General features: G+C 40.4%; 1 protein-coding gene across 1 annotated transcript in view; it reads left to right on the top strand.

Annotated features, from left to right (window-relative positions):
* cfap299 (cilia and flagella associated protein 299) overlaps window positions 1–18627 on the top strand; it is a gene marked incomplete at both ends in the record, with an annotated part of 72431 nt that overhangs the window by 17020 nt on the left and 36784 nt on the right. The gene's annotated exons all lie outside the window — the stretch shown is intronic.

Genomic DNA, 18627 nt, shown 5'->3' with positions numbered 1-18627 from the left:
TACAAAACAATCACTGAAACTTAGACTACAAAACTTCATTTCTATTGTCACTGACATGAAATCTGATCTCTGCATTTAACCCGTCTTCAGCATTTGGGAGCAGTGGGCCGCAGTGAAGCGCCCGAGAGTTCATGGCCCGTGTGAAACAAAAAGTCAGACTTTACTTATATGGTCATGTGAATATGAGTCGCTAGTCATGTGAGTCATTAGACACTCCTTAGTCACAGAGTCGTTAGTATTGTTAGTTACATGAGTCGCTAGACATGTGAGTCATTAGACACTCCTTACAGACATTGGTATTATTAGTTCCATGTGCCGCTAGTTACAATAGCCGTTAGTAGTGTTAGTTACATGAATCACTAGACACATGACTCGCTAGTCATTAGCTTGAAACGTAATTCATTAGTATCGTCAGTTAAATGAGTTAAATGTTAAACTAATCACTTGAGTTGTTGAGCACTGGCTCGTCAAAAGAGTTACTAGTATCGTTAGTTCCATGTGCCGCTAGTCACAGGACTACTAGACACTGGCTAGTCACAGAGTCGTTAGTATTGTTAGTTACATGGGTTGCTAGTCACATGACTCGTTAGGCACTGGCTAGTCAAGTTAGCGTCGCCTACAATCTTTTCCTTACCCTAACAAAGTTGTTTTGTTGCCTTATTCAACTTCCTGTGAAGACGGGAGTTAATTGTGAAAAGACACTGTGCATTTAACGAGTGTATGTTGATACACCGTCCCTCACAAAAGTGACAGTAGGAGAGAATCTAGAGCGTCACAGTTGGAAACGTAGTTTTGCTGACCATGTCTTTAATATTTGACGTGTTGGTGCATGTAGTTTGCAAGTATGAGAGGTTGCCGAGGAGATGCTTGGCTGAGTGCTGAGAGATAAGGTTTTTCCTTGAGATCACATACAGAGTAAGGTGGGTGTTTCAGAGGGAAAAGAGGGTGCTGGGTCCACTGAGGCTGGCCAGTCTTTGTTTATCTGCAGCTGAGCTCCCGCAAAAGGCCTTGAATCTCCAGGTGCAGCCGATGAGTAGAGAGAGTGTGTGGTGGGCTCCATCAGACCGTGACCTCCAGTGCACTCTGGGGCATCTTGCAACCAAGTGTGAAGCAAGCTGGATCCAAAGTCTGAGCTCCTGAGAATGCCTCCTTTGGGTCGGGGGTGAGTGGCTGCCCTCCGCACGGAGGAGCCAACTTATCTTCCGGTCTCGCTTATGAGTGGCGGTAAGATGGAGCACTAGATTGGTGTGGCACATCTGTCCTGAGTGAGGAGTTCTTGATTCACGGACAAAGCCTGCAGGCTTAATTAAGCTTCGATGCACTAGGCCGAGATTTTTCTTTTTTTTTACTACAAACATAGCTTCTAACACAATTCTTCATCTCTACTTCCGATAGACTCTACTATGTGATGAATGGAATGTGTACCATTTGGGGGAGGGTTCTACTCAGCATTGTTCTGCAGGGAGTTTTCGTGTTGATAGACTCCAAATGATTCACTTCCAAGATGCTGGAGTAAAAAAAAAAGGGATTTTTGTTTGACCTCTACTTACCTGCCCCCGTGGGCTTTGCAATTATAAGATCACATGGAGAGCACGGAGGGAGAGTAGAGGTAGTAACACCAGAGATTTTCCCGCTGGATGTTTCACTGTGTAAACAGTACCCTGCAAAACCTCTTTCTTTCAGCCCTTCATAACTTAAACCATTTGAACAATACAGCTATTTTCCTCTCAAAGAAATCGCCAGTGAAAAACTAAGAGATCTGATGCGTCTCTTCCTGCCAGAATAAAAAACAAGCAAAACATCACATTTTGTCTTCCCACCTCTCCTTATTTTTTCGCCTCTTAAGAGCTTCTTTTGCTGAAAATTTGGATCAGGAAGATATTTATTTTCTTTCGAGAAGCCCCCACTCTGTTTAAAATTGAACCCACATTTGTGCGCTTGATGCCGCTGCTCTTTGAAACTAAGTAACAGGTAATCTAGAGGCTTGACTTCAGCGGTGTATTTACACTACGCAGCTGTATTCCAGACATACAGTAAAAGTATGTGTTGTGCCATTTTTTTCACATACTTTACATACATTTTCTACTGTATGTATGATTTTTAATATTTGTATTGTCCCTTGTTGGTATTTTCCTATTAACATCTGCCCAAATTTGCAAACAATTATACAGTATGAAGGATTTCTTCCCTCCGCTCTCTGTTGCACCTATTTGAGGTTGAAAGTGTCAAATTTCCCGCGTTAATCTTCGATGTGGTTCAATAATAAGACCACCCGGCGTCGCTGTGCATTGTGGGCCTTTTGATGCACATGACTCTAGCTCCTCTCTGCCATGGCTCCTTAAACACGAGATTAGTCCCACTAATGCACTCCAGGTCTTCACATCCACTCGCCTTTAATGCAAAGCAGTCCGACACGTGTTTTTCCACTTTTTTCCCATAATTATTTTATGTTTGTGTTTATGTGTTTTTTTCAGTGGGAGACTATTCTAACGATTGTTTTTATTATATATTTGCATTATCTTGTGAAATATGTGCTCAGTTTGCATGCATTTCCAGAATAGAAATCTGATGAGTCTTGAATGGATAAAGACATTAGTATCAAAGGTTTTTACAAAGGGAATATGGATTATCTCCTTTTATCACATACATCAGAAAATACTGTCATCAGCCATAAATAACTATGTTTTGTTATGTTTTTAGAATGTGAATGTTGTAGAGGCTGTGAATGACAGTTAACATTTTATCTCCGTAAAAAACCTTAAAAACATAGACGTTGTTTCAAAGGACCCACCAACTTAATCAAAGAACAATAACCCTGTCTTCCTTCTAGATTCATTTTTAACGCATTTAAAAAACTGAATCGGACACAAACTGCCCAATTTGTTTTATTTGACTTTAAATTTTTCCCGTCTGTGTCGTGAGCTCAAGTATCACCGACTTCATTCATCATCGAGGGTTTCATCGTTGTGCCGGAGGACACAGAAAATCATTCGTTCTGTGGGGGCGCAGAATGGACGCCTAAATACTTTAAAGCTGATTTATCGGCTCCCATTTAAATAAAATGACACATTCATTGTCGTCTTCGGTCCCATTCGTCAAAGGGGGTCGCTCTGTTGTCTCTCCTTGTGTATCCTGCTCAGCCTTTCAAGCCAGTCTGAAATTACACCTGTCACTTAATACACTCGTCAGGTTCTTCTGTTGTCTCAGCATGACAAAAGATCGGTAGCACACATGACTCCGAGCTCCTCTTCCCCCTCCCCCACCCGCCCGTTTCCCCTCAGATTTAAGGCACAGGAATACTTGAGAGTGAAGCTTGTTTTGCATCCAGTACTGGCTTTGCTGTAGTTATTGGTCTGCCGAAGAAAGAGCTCAGCGTTCAGGGCCTTGCCCTCATTGTGCTTCCTCTGTTGCGTAAAGCTGCCTCGCTGCCAAAAGTCACACACAAACAAAAGCTGCACCTGGGCAGCTTTGGCTGTATTTGCACTGGGTAAGAAGTGAAGTTTTTTTTGATCAAATCCAGGTCACACCTGCGCAGGATGCCTGAGGGGCGTCCATTGTTGGAGGGTTCACATGTGAAACCGAAAGGTGTGCTGCCACCACCCGCTCTGCTCCCTGTTTGTTCTCAGTGTTTCGCGCGGCTCTGATGGTTATCAATGTGGACATTGCAACACTTCAAAGCAGCGATGCATCAGGCATTAAATGTACTGACGTGTGAAGGCTTCTTTAGCCCAAACTGACACACAGACTTTTAAAAAAGGATTAAAATAAATGAGTTATAACTAACTAGCAATTTTTACTTAGTTAGCCATGGGATATAAAGCATAAACTTGTTGGTGGTGCAGAATTATATAAATTAAATCAGCAGGCTTTGGCATTGAAATAAACATTACTGACAAATCTCCCAATTTAATTTAGCTTGTTTTCGTTTCAAAGTTATTTTAATAAAAGATGAATCCACAACTGGACTCGGCCTTGAAAGGTGCCGCTGCGGTGAGATCATGTTCTTTAAAGGAAAATGTAGTTTCTGTTCAACCTGACACTGCAGTGCAATGGACCATGCTAGTAGACATTTTGTGTAGTAACGTTTGTCCTCAAGTTGTTCTTCTAATTTGAATATAAAGCTGTGTGTTTGTGGAGCTTTGCAGTCTCTCTAAAGTGAAGAAAAGGGAGGACAAGAAGGCGGATGAAATGTCATATTGATCTGGCTTGATGACCAAAATGACCATAATAGGACCAAAGGGATATCAAATGATTTGATTATTATTATTATTCCTTTAGATATGCTACTGACAAAAAATGCAGAGCAAAACTGTTTTTAACCGTTCTTTTTGTTGCGTAAACCTTTTAAAATGGAGTCACTGCCTCTGAAGACTCATTTCGCGTCAAGCTTATTTCTTTTTTATTGAATATTTTTCAAATAACATAATGAACTAAGATTAATTGAAAAACAGACAGTAACGTATCGACAAAACCAATTCACATATAAGCAAAAGCAAAGTGTGCCTACGGTATGAGCACATATATAAGACACTGAGTCACAACAACATACTGTACATCGACACTGAACAAGACACATGCCCTTATGGGCATAAAGACATAATGCTTGCATCATACCTTATTGCACAATACTCAGACTAACAGTAGTGGTAAAGGGGATTACCGTGAGAGAAGATCGCCACTACAGCATTCATTAAACTTGATGAATGACATCAGACCAACAGTATGAGATGGTACAGTGAATAACATGTGCTTTACTCATGGTGCCTTACAAAGAAATGATGATGATGGATGGCGATGCGTTTCACCTTCATCATATGATGTTGACCAAAGAGCGTAATGAAACCCTGAAAGTAAATATTCACTCCCTTTAAAGTAGCAAATAAATATGTTCCTCATTGTATCGGTGAAGCCGATCAGTCACTCGCTAACAAGAGGGAGCGTCATTAAAACAATGCAGCCGTTAGAGAGGGACTGTTTGCTCTCGGCTCCTTCCCCAAAGCAGCGGGACCGCCGTCACAGACGTCAGTTTTGTTGTGTCAGCAGAAAAATGGTCAACCGATGGAAGTCACATCTCAACCTGTCAAGAGTCTTGAACAGGAAAAATAATTGTTAACGAAGCACTTCTCAAAATATTTGGTGGATTGAGCGTGAAACATTCTCATAAATACACATATATACATAATGTGAGACACTTTAAAATATTAAAGAAACATAAAAATGTTAGGAATCTTCAACACTAAGAAAAAATTTAAATAAAGCGCGTGTTAGGAAATGTAAATATGCTTTTTGTGCAGGATGGCAATAAATAAGAATGACTTATATCTAATATATATACATAGATATGCAAATATATATACATGTGTGTATGTATATATATATATATATATATATATATATATATATATATATATATATATATATACATATATATATATACATATATATATATATATGCATATCTATGTGTATATATATATATATATATATATATATATATATATATATATATATATATATATATATATATATATATGTCATGCTTGAATTCAACAAATTTAGTTTTTTGTGCAGTTTTCGAAAATTTAGTAGATTTGGTCGATACCTAAACCCGTAAAATTCCATGATTCTCAATACCCAATTGGATATCATGAGAAAATAATTAATAACGTTTTTTGCTGAATATAGAGATTGAAAGCAGCAGAACGTGTCTCAATGCAAGTGACAGTCGTTTTACATGATCAGATATTTAACTCAACTTAACTCAAGACTCAACTTACTGTCATTTTATTCAATATGAATGCAGAATATAAATATTTTAGACGAAGACATTAAGAAAAGCTCTCAAGATATTTTCCTCCTTTTTTAAGCCCTTTTGTGAAACTAATTTGCCGGTTTGGAAATGGTCTCCCACCCTTTTCAGTTTGTGGAATTTAACTGGTTGGCCTGCGCTGCGTGTCTCATGCCCGGAGGGGACATCCTGCATAAAGGAAGTGTTTGTCTTTGGTCTGTGGACCCAGCGAGTTCTGTATTGATAAGCTCCTGTCGCTATAGATAATAAGGTGGTCAGTCATGCAGCCCAGAGATCAAGTATAGCATTGAAATTAAAGAGGAATTCCCAGCCCTATTGCATTACAGGCCCGTGTGTGTGTCCCCGCTGCCCGGTCCCTTTTGTCCTGGTCATGGGCAGTAAAAACAACAATGGCAAGTTTGATTTCAAAGCAGCGGGACCAAGGTGGACGGCCTTTTAGAAAGGAAAGAGTCCTGCAGGGCTATCGTATGACCTTGACTTGAATGGTGTCACAGAGTTGTGGAGAGGTGGGGAATAAGGCCCCCCAACGGTTTGCAACATCTATCAAGTGGACAAAAAGAAGCGACCATTGTGATATTTGAGATCTCCTGATCGGCATCTGTTTTCTTTTTTAAGTTCTTAAGACTTCGGGGTATATACCCTAAAACGACCAACCCCGTTGTTCTGTTATATTGGCTCTTGATTCATGTGTCCCCCCTGCCTCCCCTTTTTTTTTGTCTGAGCTGTAATACTTTGGCTCTGCTTTCTCTCACAGTTGCAGGTCTTGAGAAAAAAAACATAACATTTGACTGTGAAATATTACTTTTGGCTGATAACAAGACGTTCATTTCATGGCCAGTGTCTTAGTCTATAAAAAGAAAATGGATAGCCGAAGCATTATGTGTTATGTTAGTCCACAGAGCCAACATGGCAGCTGTGCCCCGTCTCTCAATGCACCCAATCGGCCGCAGAGGGATTTGCAAAGGAATGAGGAATATTGAACTGCCCTCGTGTCGTGCAATTGTCTTCTTGAGCTTTTTGCTGAATACCAATTGAAAGATAATACTAGATTGATTTGATTCATACACATGAGATGCAGCTGCTAGAGCTTTGATGTGCAATGTATATATATATATATATATATTTTTTTTTTCTTTTTTTTTTTTCTTTCTTAATAAAGCATAATTAGTTGGTTGAGCTACAAAAAGCCAAATCCAGTGATTTGGATCCATTTGGATGCCGTTGCAGGGCGAATGAAAGCTTTATTGATCCATGAAATCAAACATCACATATCCCAGGATGCAAGTGGCACTACTGGACTCACAGTTTTGCCACTGAATGCTTGGATGAGCCCCGTCCGCTGTAATGGTTTCTCCTGTGCCCTCCTTCCCTCCTGTGAACAGCTGCTATTGTCCAGAGACGTCGCCCCCAAAAACAATTCGGCCCCCTGGACCAATTTCAGAGAGAATGAAAACGGATACACTTAATGCAAGCTCTCTTTTTCTTTTGGATTTTTTTCAAATCTAAAGGGAAACACATCGCCGTCAAAACATCCGTTAACTTGATTTGCCACTGGGAAGATGGGAAATCCCATTAAAGCTGTCACAGTGGTATCAAAGGAAGTCTCGCATTAAGGAGAGACCATCTGGACGCACTACGATGTCCTGAAGAGCCCTCACTGTTGACACCGTTGAAGATTTATTGGTAAAGCAGATTATTGAAGCGATTACTTTATTTTCTTTTGGTATTTTAAGGCAGTCTCCTGTCCCCTCCCATATCTAAATCTCTGCTCCATAGACATTTCATGCAATTGTTTAAATTGAAATTTCAGTTGCTGACTGTCGTAGGAAAACACAGATAATGAGGAGTAACTTTTCGTAAAGATATCATACAAGGATACGTTGTATATGAGGATGAGGTTGTATGATTGTAACAGTGACTAAAGAACTACCTGGCTTTAAAGCAATCGTATTGTTAATTGATTTCAAACTCCTCATCTCTGTGCTCTGTAGACGTTGAGCTCTTTTCTTTAACCTGTTTTGAACGTCACAAGCTTCTTTTCCCTGTTGGAGAATAGTTGCACTGTGAGGTTGAAATCCTCCATTGCTGTAATCAATCATTATTTACAGCCATGTTACCGTTTGCATTCCTTTCATTTAACTTTTTCAGATTTTTTCCCCTGCAACTCCCATCCATGTATTAGGAAGACAAAGTGTGCATGTGTCATATGTTAGGGAGGATTGAACACCAGTGTTAAATACTACCTAAAGGTTTCTGGCTTGTACCTGGAGGAATGTGCACCTGCCGAGTGCAGGCGTTTTTTCTTTCTTCCTCAGGCTCAAAATCAACACTTTGTGTAGCAGGTCCTGTATTAAAACCAGCTACGCTCTGAAATGTAGTCACTTAAATACCTTTACATCAATGGTAATGGATGAAGATCAGTGTCTAAAAAAACATCTTATTTCTTATATGTTCATCAAATTAATTTACAGCCTCACATACTCAAATTACAAAATGTATAGTTGTGTTGAAGCAGCCAATGCATTCATTACATTGCCTTTGTTTACTCTTCTGTGTCCCATCATTCTTACATCATCTCTTTGGATTTGCCTCCAAAACAGTGATTAGATCATTCCAGTTTGTGTCTGGGCCCATCTTCGCATCACGAAGGGAAGCCAAAGGGTTACTCACCGTCTGAACTCTGAGACTGATCAGTGTGTTTGTGAGATTTATCTTCTAAGCGATTTGTAACTACCGTATCCATTTGGAGGAAAAGAATATATATATATATATATATATATATATATATATATATATATATATATCTGTTCTGAAGGAGGACAGAGCACAAATCATCAACTGATGGCATCATTTTAAGACATGGCAACTTATTTGTGGAACGTGGTCTAGGCAGCAACCTCCGATTAAAAAGTGAGGGAACTGCCATACGACTCCTATGATCAGAAAAATACATAAAATTGTATAGAAGACTATGATGTAGTGATCCTACTTGTCACATGATTTATTACCTCAGTAATTATATGGATTTTCTTTCCTTGAACCTTTTTTAATCGAAGCAAGCCATTCTAAGAAATAAGTGGGATGTTTTTTCTCTCTTTTGTCACCACTTCAAATTTGTCTTCAACTGTCTGAAATCAGTGTGTTCCTTGAATATATCAGTAAGAAAAGTTTTAGGTTGGGTGCCAACCCGTGTTAAAGCTGCATTCTCTCTACTGATCACCAGGGGGCAACTCCTCTGGTTGTATAGAAGTCTATGAGAAAATTATTCTACTTCTCTCTTGATTTATTCCCTCAGTAAACATGAGTTTATGTCTCAATCTCTAGTTTCAAGTTTTCTTCAATACAGCATGATGTTTGTTCATTTTGTAAATTATGGTCCATTTAGAGTCAAATAGACGGGCGAGGCTACCTTGTGATTGTGTTTGCTACCATGGCATGCTACCATGCTACCATGGTGTTGTCCGGTTTGGGTGTTGTCAGCGTTTTGTCTGAGGAATGGTACCCTTTACCTGTGTGTTTTTAAATGTTTTTCTTTTTGTTAACCCAAAGATTCGGCGTTCGGTTGCACTTGGCTCTGCCCTCTTGTGTCTCAAGATGGCGACTGTAGAAAAGCTGAACTCGTGGCTTTTTAAAACCAGTGAGTGACGTCACGGTCCACTTCTCATGTACAGTATATGATCACATCCTTTAAGACTCAATTAAATGCCCTCGACTTTAACAAACAGCATTTCTTGTTTAACTCTATTGGCTGCTGCTCAGTATTGTCTGGATCAAAGTAATGGGAGCTTCCAGCCAACAGGAACTATTTAAACTGGCCCTCCATCCTCCTAAAGTAGAGATGGAATCTTCTCGGCAGCTCCAGTTATCCGTTTGCACACTTGGATCTGGAGACGCCATGGTTCATTCTTTAATAAGCACTGCCAAGGTTCACGATGTAATCCTTTTGGCCAACCAGGTAGTGATGAAGGAATCCATTTATGGTCAAAACATTGATACCCAATCTGGGAATTCTGCTAATGCTTATTCGCTCTAAGCAACATATGGAGCACATTCTTTAGAATCTTCTTTGTTTTATCACCACACACTGGACTGCTTTGGCTGTGTATTATTCCACCTGAGTAAATACTGGACGGCATCTCTCCGGCTCAGAGCGGCGCACATGTCCTCCAGAGGCGTCCGGGCTTCAGCCCCTGCACCTTCTCTCCTTCTCGTTGGGCCCAATAACAGCCTCGTCACCTCCCTGCAAGAGAGAGGGCAAGTCCAGGACTTTGTGTTTTTTTTTTTTTCATTCGTGTCCTGAGAGACCAGCTGCTAGTGATGGACAGTTTCTCAGCGGGTCAGTGTGTCTCCCGAGTTTCCTACTCGCGATCCTGCTGAAAATACCAAAGATTTGAGCTCATGGTTTAACTTTCAAGCTTCTAAAATCTAGACGGGCCACATTCTCAGCATATTTCCATGTCATTGTAATGCTTATTAACACGTGTGTGAGGTCCCTTCCAGAGACAATCGCAGATGGTTTGAGTCTATTAACAAATACAAGGGGATTTTGAATTAGTTACATTTGAATAACCTGCTATTAAACAAAGGATATCCATTTTGGTTGTCATTAACTTGATATATGCATGTCATATGTTATATTTGTCATATAAGCATTGAACCTTTAATAAAACACGTTTTATCAGACACTAAAACCCTTTAGGTGAACACAATTAGACAGAAAAGTGTCAATATGGGTTTTTAAAAAAGACAAAAAGAGCTAAAAAATACCAAAACAAATGAGAAAATATTGCAGCTGGAATCATTTTGTTTCATGAAGAAGAAAACTAACTAAAGGTTACACATATTATTTATACTCTGTATGCTAATGAGAATGAGAATGAGAAAGAATAAACATAGAATGTGTGTCGCTCATTTACAATGAATCAAAAAACCTATGTATCATGTTGAGAACTTATCTGACACTTAAGGCTGATGTATTTCACGTATAGGTGTCGAAACCGATAGAGGATTTTGCTTTAATGAGCTTTGTTGGAGGGCAAACAAGAGTGAAAATGTGCACGCCCATATTTGTCAGATAAGCAATATGTAACCTATTTATCTCCCGTCAGATAGTGAGCGCTGAACACTTGTTTGCGATGTATTTCGAATGCTTCAGGGTGGTTATTCATGAGTTAATGTTGAGGTGTATCAAGGCACAGTTCTTCTTAATTCCCTTTTTGTACGATTTTGGGTGTTTTCCGTCGTTGCATTTTCTGAGGTGTTCATAAAGGTTCAAATGTTTCCATGTAGACTATGTTTCCCCGGTCATTTGGTTGGATATTTTTAACAACTATTATTAGATTATTTTCTTTTAATTTCAGCCTTTAATGAACACAGTTTAAAGCTACTGACCATGCTTAGTGGTTTGCCTTTGTGTGTGTCGTGTGTTGAAAGCAGGTATGCAGTGTCAAGTAGGAAGAGGGATCGAGACATGTTGCAAAATGAATTGCGTTAGCTAGTGTGCTAACGGTCGGTTATGGAGAGAATCAAGCCTCAGGTCTCGGTTCAGCCTAATCAATCTTTAAAGGTGCACTGTGTACGATGTGGCCTCCTGCTCCAAATAAATATAGGGGCAGCATTTCATACAATCTACATTTATAGTCATCAGTTATAAAAACAAAATCAAAACAACTCACTATAAGATAGTCTTTTAGTGTGGCGTCGGCCGATAGTTTAGCCATCTTTATGTTCATCGCGCCACTAATCAGGAGGCCGTGCTCTCCGTGTACGTTGTGATAGTTTTTCTTTATTAGATTAAATCCAAACTAGAGAAAAAGACCCACACCTTCATTTCACTCTTCATCTCGTAGGCAGAATCATTCTTAACTGAAACTTTGGGCCAGATCTCACACGTTGCACCTTTAAACGCGGGTACAGGCTGAGTTTCGGGTCCTGTGGAGAACTCTGTCAGTGGCCTGCGTCTCACTTAGGAAAAGGCAGCCTAATTCCTGTTATCTGATTTCCCTCCACTTTTCACTCCCATTCTTTTTTTGTAAGCTGTGTCAATAACACATGGCCAGATGCTTTGCTTTTTTTGTGCTTTTTTAAAAAAACTTTCAGTTTACATGTTGTTCAAAACACTGAGAAAGATCATTTCTCGGAAGAATCCCCAAACCGGAAATGCTACATTTTCCTGCTGCAGGAACGTTGGTCCGGTTGACATAAATAGAAAGAAAGAAAAGAAACGCACACTTTACTATCAGTGAAAACAAGAAGGAAAAAATGCATCACACCACTGCCCTTTTTTTATTTTAAATGTTTTAATCCAGCACAGAACCCACTGGTCTCACAAATGGCTAAATGATTTATGTTGATGACCGGAGCTTACGACAGCACATTTTTTTGTCTGCCCTCCAAATCACACACACATATCCAAACTAACATTTGGCCACAGCTACCACAGTGGCTGGCCAGAACTCACCTGCAGCCTTAACTATTTACTTTAGTTACCTACCAAAGTGGCTGGTGCAGTCGATAAAACCTCCAAACCACAGCCAGAATCCCCCAGTATTTAGCTGAGGGCTGTTTTTTGTTTCCACTTCCCATCCTGTGTGCCCTTTACTGTACTTCCAGCTTGACTTTATTTATCAGCTGCTTATTTCCAGCCACCATCTGGCCTGGCTGATATTGAAGTGGTGGGCTGGTTGTAATATGGAATAACCCCCTCGTTTATCTTACCCCCCATGACAAAACAAAACAAAACAAAATCTACTCATCTTGTCTTTGCAGAAAGAAAGTCCGATATCAGCCAGGAAAAGGGTGAATAAAGATAAACATGTTTGCACTAGAGCGTTGCTCTTATTGCTTTGGACAATGTTAGTGTTGTCTTAAACCGCAAGCACCCCCCAGACCCGCCTTTTTTTTACAGAGCCACGGAAAGCAGAGATCAAACGGAATCACGGTCTCTATTATTCTTTTCCTCTTGCAGGGCTGAACTGAAGTGCATTTCATGCTTTGGAAAACACTGTGAATTCCTTGTGCTGCAGTGTGACAGCCGGTCGATTGCAGGAGTCTCATTGGCAAGCCCAGAGGGGGAGCTTCTCAGCGGAGATGCAGGCCAACTAAAACAGAGTCATGTTTGAACACCTATTTCCACTGGGATGGGGGGGGATTCAAGGAGCTTTAATCAGGTTCTTTAAACAGGCGAGCCTTTGATAGAGGCTCTGTACATTTATCGTATTCCTCTGAGGGCAGCGCTGGCTTATGTCATCCACTTTGATCCAACCTTTTTTTTTGGAGCGCTGGTGTCGGACGTATCTCTGCTGCCGATAACACACTGGTCAAGTTGTGATGTAGAGAAAGAAAACCTCCCCCACCCTCCCCATCACCACATCCAAAGTACATGAGTTTGTGTGGTATGTTGTACCTCCTACGTATTCTTTTATTTTTTGTTTCTCTTCGTCCTGTATGGAAACGGTGCCATTCATTTTCCCAGCGCTGTCGTAGGAACTGTGACAGGGTGCCAGCGCCCCACAATGCGCAAGGGCAACAATATTTGACTTGGAACGCGTTCCTGGTGATGAGGCCAAACCCCTGCAGCAGGCCTCTTGGCAGATGTCATGCCCGAGTGCCTTTTGGAATAATGCTGATAGGGGAGCTGGACTGGACCCGGAGGCTCGGCTTTAATCTGTGCGTCAGCGTTCGGAGCACACATGGCACAACACTTTTTCTGATTTTGAAACAATGGCAATCCAAGCTACACCTACCTACCTGCTGAACGTTTACAGTCGCTGCTTTGAACATTCAGTATCAGATAATAATCATCTCCTGTACTGGAAATTATTTGATACATGCTCCTTTATGATTACGTGGATAACATACAAACTAAATGTGTGGGATGTCTAGACATTGCGTTACTTTTCGTAGGTATAGCTACAAATGCTGAATGAGAGTAATTGGAAGCTGTGCTTCTGACTGAGAGGCAGCACCGATTTCAGAGATCTGTGTTTTATTTACTTACCTTGTAGGCTTTGGACAGCAAAAAATCGCAGATCCAAAACACAGATTTATTAAAAGTCGTGGGCTTAAAGACTTTTTTTTATAAAAACAGTTTTTTTGCATTATAAAAACCCAAACGGTCGGTCAGAGCGCCTTGGCGGTTCCTCGTGTTAAAGTGACAGCAGAAGCAGTTTGTTTAGAATAAGCAGAAGAACTGATGACTTAGCATCAGCAGATGAAGCCACGGCGGCTGAACAGCCCAGACAATAATGCAAAACAGTGCATTGGATTTCACTGCACGGTGATTTCAAGGTGGATGCCACAGCAACAAAAAAAAAAAAGAAAAGTATCCCAGAGTGCCCAAATTGTATTTTAGAGACATTGAAAATAACCACAAGACATCACAACTGTCCCAGCTCCGAGCCAAAGAATGCAGGAGGAGACTCGGAGGAAGTGCAGCCATTGGAAGACAATGGTGAATATTGAGAATTCCTCTGCGTCATTAGGGAAGACCAGGATTAGCAGATACTTCCTGTTTGCAACTAGCTCAGGGCCAGGCCAGCCTGTGATGTTGGCATTAAAGAGAGATGATAACCTTTTGAAAGGATACCTTAAACAGGCCAGCCACGGGGGGCATGTTTTCTTTCCCATGACACATTGAGCTGCCACTTAGCTCCCACATAGAGCAAGTTCAGCCCCCACACCCACTCCCTCCTTTTCCTTCCCCCTCAGGGCCAACTGACAAATCATAAACTAATACTAAAGAAAGAGCTCACAAAGAGAAATTTACGATAATGGTTTGTAAAAATGACTTTCAAATTACGTGGAGTGGAGGCGCTCTGTTTAGTGTCCCGGTGTCGTGGTGGCTGCTGCAGTGCAGCCACCTTTTGAAGGAGCACAGGTGGGAGCTGTTTGGTAAAGAGCTCTGTGCCACTTGACCCCATTATCACCCAATGCTAGCTCGTGCTAGCTGAATTTGCCCGGCCGCACTTTATTTATTTAGGACTGCTGCTCGTTGCAATTTGTCAGTCAAATCTGAAGGAGCCTGTAATTGCTTCTTAATGTCTTTGTGATTTTTGATTTTTTATTCAAACAAGTATTTTCTTCATATTTGTGAACATTTGTGACCCCTGTGTGTTTTTCAAAGCTTCAGCTGTCGGGCATCATGTGCGTTGAGTGTTTAGATTTACAGCTTTCACCTCCGTGTTTACCATTCATAAGGTAAACAAGTCAGCCGCAGCTCTAAACACTGATTGGTTTAAGTTCTGAGGGCCGGACATTGTTGCGGAAATGTTTTCTGCTGGAATCTAAGCCCTGTGTTAAGAGTGAGTTCATCCAGGCGTGTAACGTTTTATCCTCCGCCCGGCGTAAACACAACTAATAACCGCTTCTCTAAATAAAACACAGACCCGTTGCATGAAAAGGTGCTGAGGAATGAAGTAGCCTAAAGGTTAGCGGTGCGCTTGTGACCGGGGGATCAACGGGTTTTAAACCCTGCAGAAAGCTGAAAAAAGACCTGCGGTAGGAAAGTGATTGGCAGACGCTCAGCGGCACCTTTTTAATCAGTATTGAGGTGCTGAACCCCAGCTGATCCTGTGGATCTCAGTGTCCAGCAATGGAAGACTGGTCTGTACTGGGCGGCGTCCAATAGCTGACAGCAGATGACTTTGATTTAAAAATAACTAAATGCATGAAAGTAAATGGACCAGAAGTCGAGCTGAAGGATATTGGATGGAGTTTTGTCTTATTGGGTAATATTCGTAAGATAGTTGGTTGGCATAATGTATTTGTTTGTGTCAAATGCTTTTTTGGGCTGCACCAGAATCTACACTTGTATTTTTTGAATCAGATTTTCGTTTTCAATATTAAGATTTCGTTCCTTTTTTTTAATTTCCTTTGTGGTTTTGCAGTTTCGTCACCATTCATATCCGGACAACCGATGTGTTTTGATTAAATAGTTTACAGAGCAAAACATTTTCCATAGGTCTAACCTCTTAATTTTGTTCTCAAAGTGCAAAATGTTTATGAAGGCTAATGCACACTGACAAATAAACCTGACAGACTTGAAACATTTCAAGTTGAATGAGAGGTCACTGAATTGTTAGGGGGCTCTTCTCAAAGTATATTGATTCGTTATATCGGTTTGAAATGTTTTAATTTCTAGTCTAGTTTCTTGGGTTCTGAAGTATAATCCCCAATATTAAAAATATCTATTTAAATTGCTCAAATTCAATGAGCTCAATTCAGATACATATACTGAAAATACATTTGTTGAAATTGCGCAACTAGAAATTGGTTGGAGGAGTTACGATAAACAGCCCCAAGGCTTAGCCAGAGAACCCTTTTTGGTCACACAGATAACATAAACATGTAATAAAAAGAAGAGAAATCAAATTGATTGGCTGTCCAAACAATTCTCAATATCACTATATAAGTGTTTTTACTAATGTGTCACTGTTTTACTAATGTTTCACTGTGTCAAATTTTGGTTAAAAATACCGTTTTTCTTTACCTCAGTGTTGTCAATCCCTGGCCTGAACATAAAATACATTAATGCATTCTGCTAAATATTGATGTGAATAACTGTGTTTTGCGTTGGAGTTGTCCCGGCATGGTTGGACAATTGCAACTATACATAGCACAAGTTAAAATAAACCAAGTTATTGCCTCTGATTGTGACTCCCAGTGCTGCGAGCAGCTCACTCATCTCGACCACCAAACAGGAGGCGGCTGCCTCGTTGAGATGGTTGGCATTCTTGGTACTTTCTCCGAACATGTTTGGTCTGTAACGAACAGGCCTTGAAAGCTTCTGTCAACGGCAGAAATGCCTAATAATGTGGAAAGAGTTTGTCTCAGGTCAAAAGAATTGACCTCCGGTTGTGTGCGTGGCTAAACTTGGATAAGAGTCGGACAAGGAGCTTGATAGTCAGGTCTTTTCAAGATTTACTTTAGGTGCCGCCCACTCTTAAAAACACACTTCAGTTAATTTTGCTCGGCCTGCTTGGTATGTGTAAAATGTCCTCCTCTTCCCACCACACGCCCTCATTGTTCCCCACATAAGGACACTCAGCATAGTTTCAGATTAGCTGAAACCGAGGCTTTGGGGTATTGTGGCTTCACTACCAGGACACGTTTGCCTTGTTAGCTTAGTGGTGTTACTCGCTGGCTTAACATTGCTTCTTTTTTTTTTAAAGGGACAGGCCGCTGGAATGCCTTTGGGATATTTAGAAGCATTAGTTTATGTAGTTTTTAAATGTACTTTAATGCTTTATTATACATGCAGGATTTTGTATTATCATTTAGATTTATTCTTTAAGGAAAAAGCAATAAAATATGAATGAGAAAGTTCCTCCTGTAAAGAACATATTCGTGAAAAGAAGGTTAAAAAGAGAAAATTCAAAGTTTTTTGTCAGTGGCTTGCAGAATGACCCATATGACTATTCCAAAAAGACTCAAGAGCAGACTCATTCTCGTGAACGCAATATCTTAGCAACTTCTCGAGAATTATCTTCAAATTTGGCACAAACGTCCACCTGGACTCAAGGATGAACTGATTGGATTGTGGTGACCAATAAGGTCAAGCTCACTCTGACTTCACAAAATATATAAAACATAGGATTAACATTATGAAGTGATGACATTTTGGGCATACATGGATGTATGCTGCAGCTTCTAGTTTAAGGTCAAAGAAAAAAAGTTGATGGTTGGTAGACGACACGACACGAAATGTGGTCTGAAGTCACGCACTTTTTACTCCGATCCATCCACCTCTAAATTTCTTCCGACATTTGTGGCTGAAAAATGCCACATGCTGCCGTGTTTAACGAGTTTGACGTTTCCAGTAGAGGCGGTAATTAGCAAACTGCATTGCTGCAATGCAACACCAAATAAAGAAATTAGACATGGTTTCTTTCAGTGTTGCAAGGCTAAGCTGCAAGCTTGGGTTATTCCAAAGGACATGTCAGTGCATTTAACCTGTAATCGAAACAAAACTTAGATTATTAAAAAATGTATTTAATGAGTGCAACCAGTGCTGGTGCTTCTCTAGTGAGGGCAGTCTCAAAAATGTAAATGACTACAGCACAACATAAAATTGTAATAAAGTACATTATAGAAAGAATATTATGCTCCAATGAAAATAAAACCTGACGGCATTGGTTTGTTCAAATGACCAAAAAGACATTTATTTACAATCATAGAACAAGGACCTCTATTGGCGGAAGCAGCGTGATATTATGGAACCACAAAACCCTTTTGGGAGGAGCTGGAGCTGGACGGGTGGATCAACAAAGTGACGTGGAAAACCACTGTTCCCATTCCATCTCCTACCAATGTTGGTTTATTTTAACCATGACAGGATGATCTTTCCATAACCTTAACCTGACCACACCCAGGCCCGTAGAGATTACCCCCGCAGCCCCCGCACCGCGGGGGTGGGGGGGGCCTCGCAGGGACAAGGGGCCTTGCGTGGCGAGTGGTTGTATGTAATTTACAACCACTCCGTGAGCTCCGTCAACTTTCCGCGGCGCAAGTAACGTTTCACAAAATTGCTTGCAACTATCCTTTAAAACAACGGATTTAAATAATAAACACATCTCCGTGAGCGTGCGGTGTTATTAGTATGTGAGACCTTGGTAAGGGTCTGAAGCACACATTTTGAACATGTCGGAAACCGCTCGAAAAGCATTTTTCTGCCATTCTTAATTAGATCATGCTGGATGTTCATAGTTATGATCAAAATATGTTATAACATTTTATCTTTTTAAATATACATTTTCTTCACAAGAAAATTCTGAAAAAAATAATATAAAATAATACAAGTATTAGAACTCATTTGTGGT

The sequence above is a fragment of the Taurulus bubalis genome (assembly GCF_910589615.1).
Source record: "Taurulus bubalis genome assembly, chromosome: 8".
Classification (NCBI taxonomy): domain Eukaryota; kingdom Metazoa; phylum Chordata; class Actinopteri; order Perciformes; family Cottidae; genus Taurulus; species Taurulus bubalis.
This window is presented reverse-complemented; position numbering and strand designations above follow the sequence as displayed.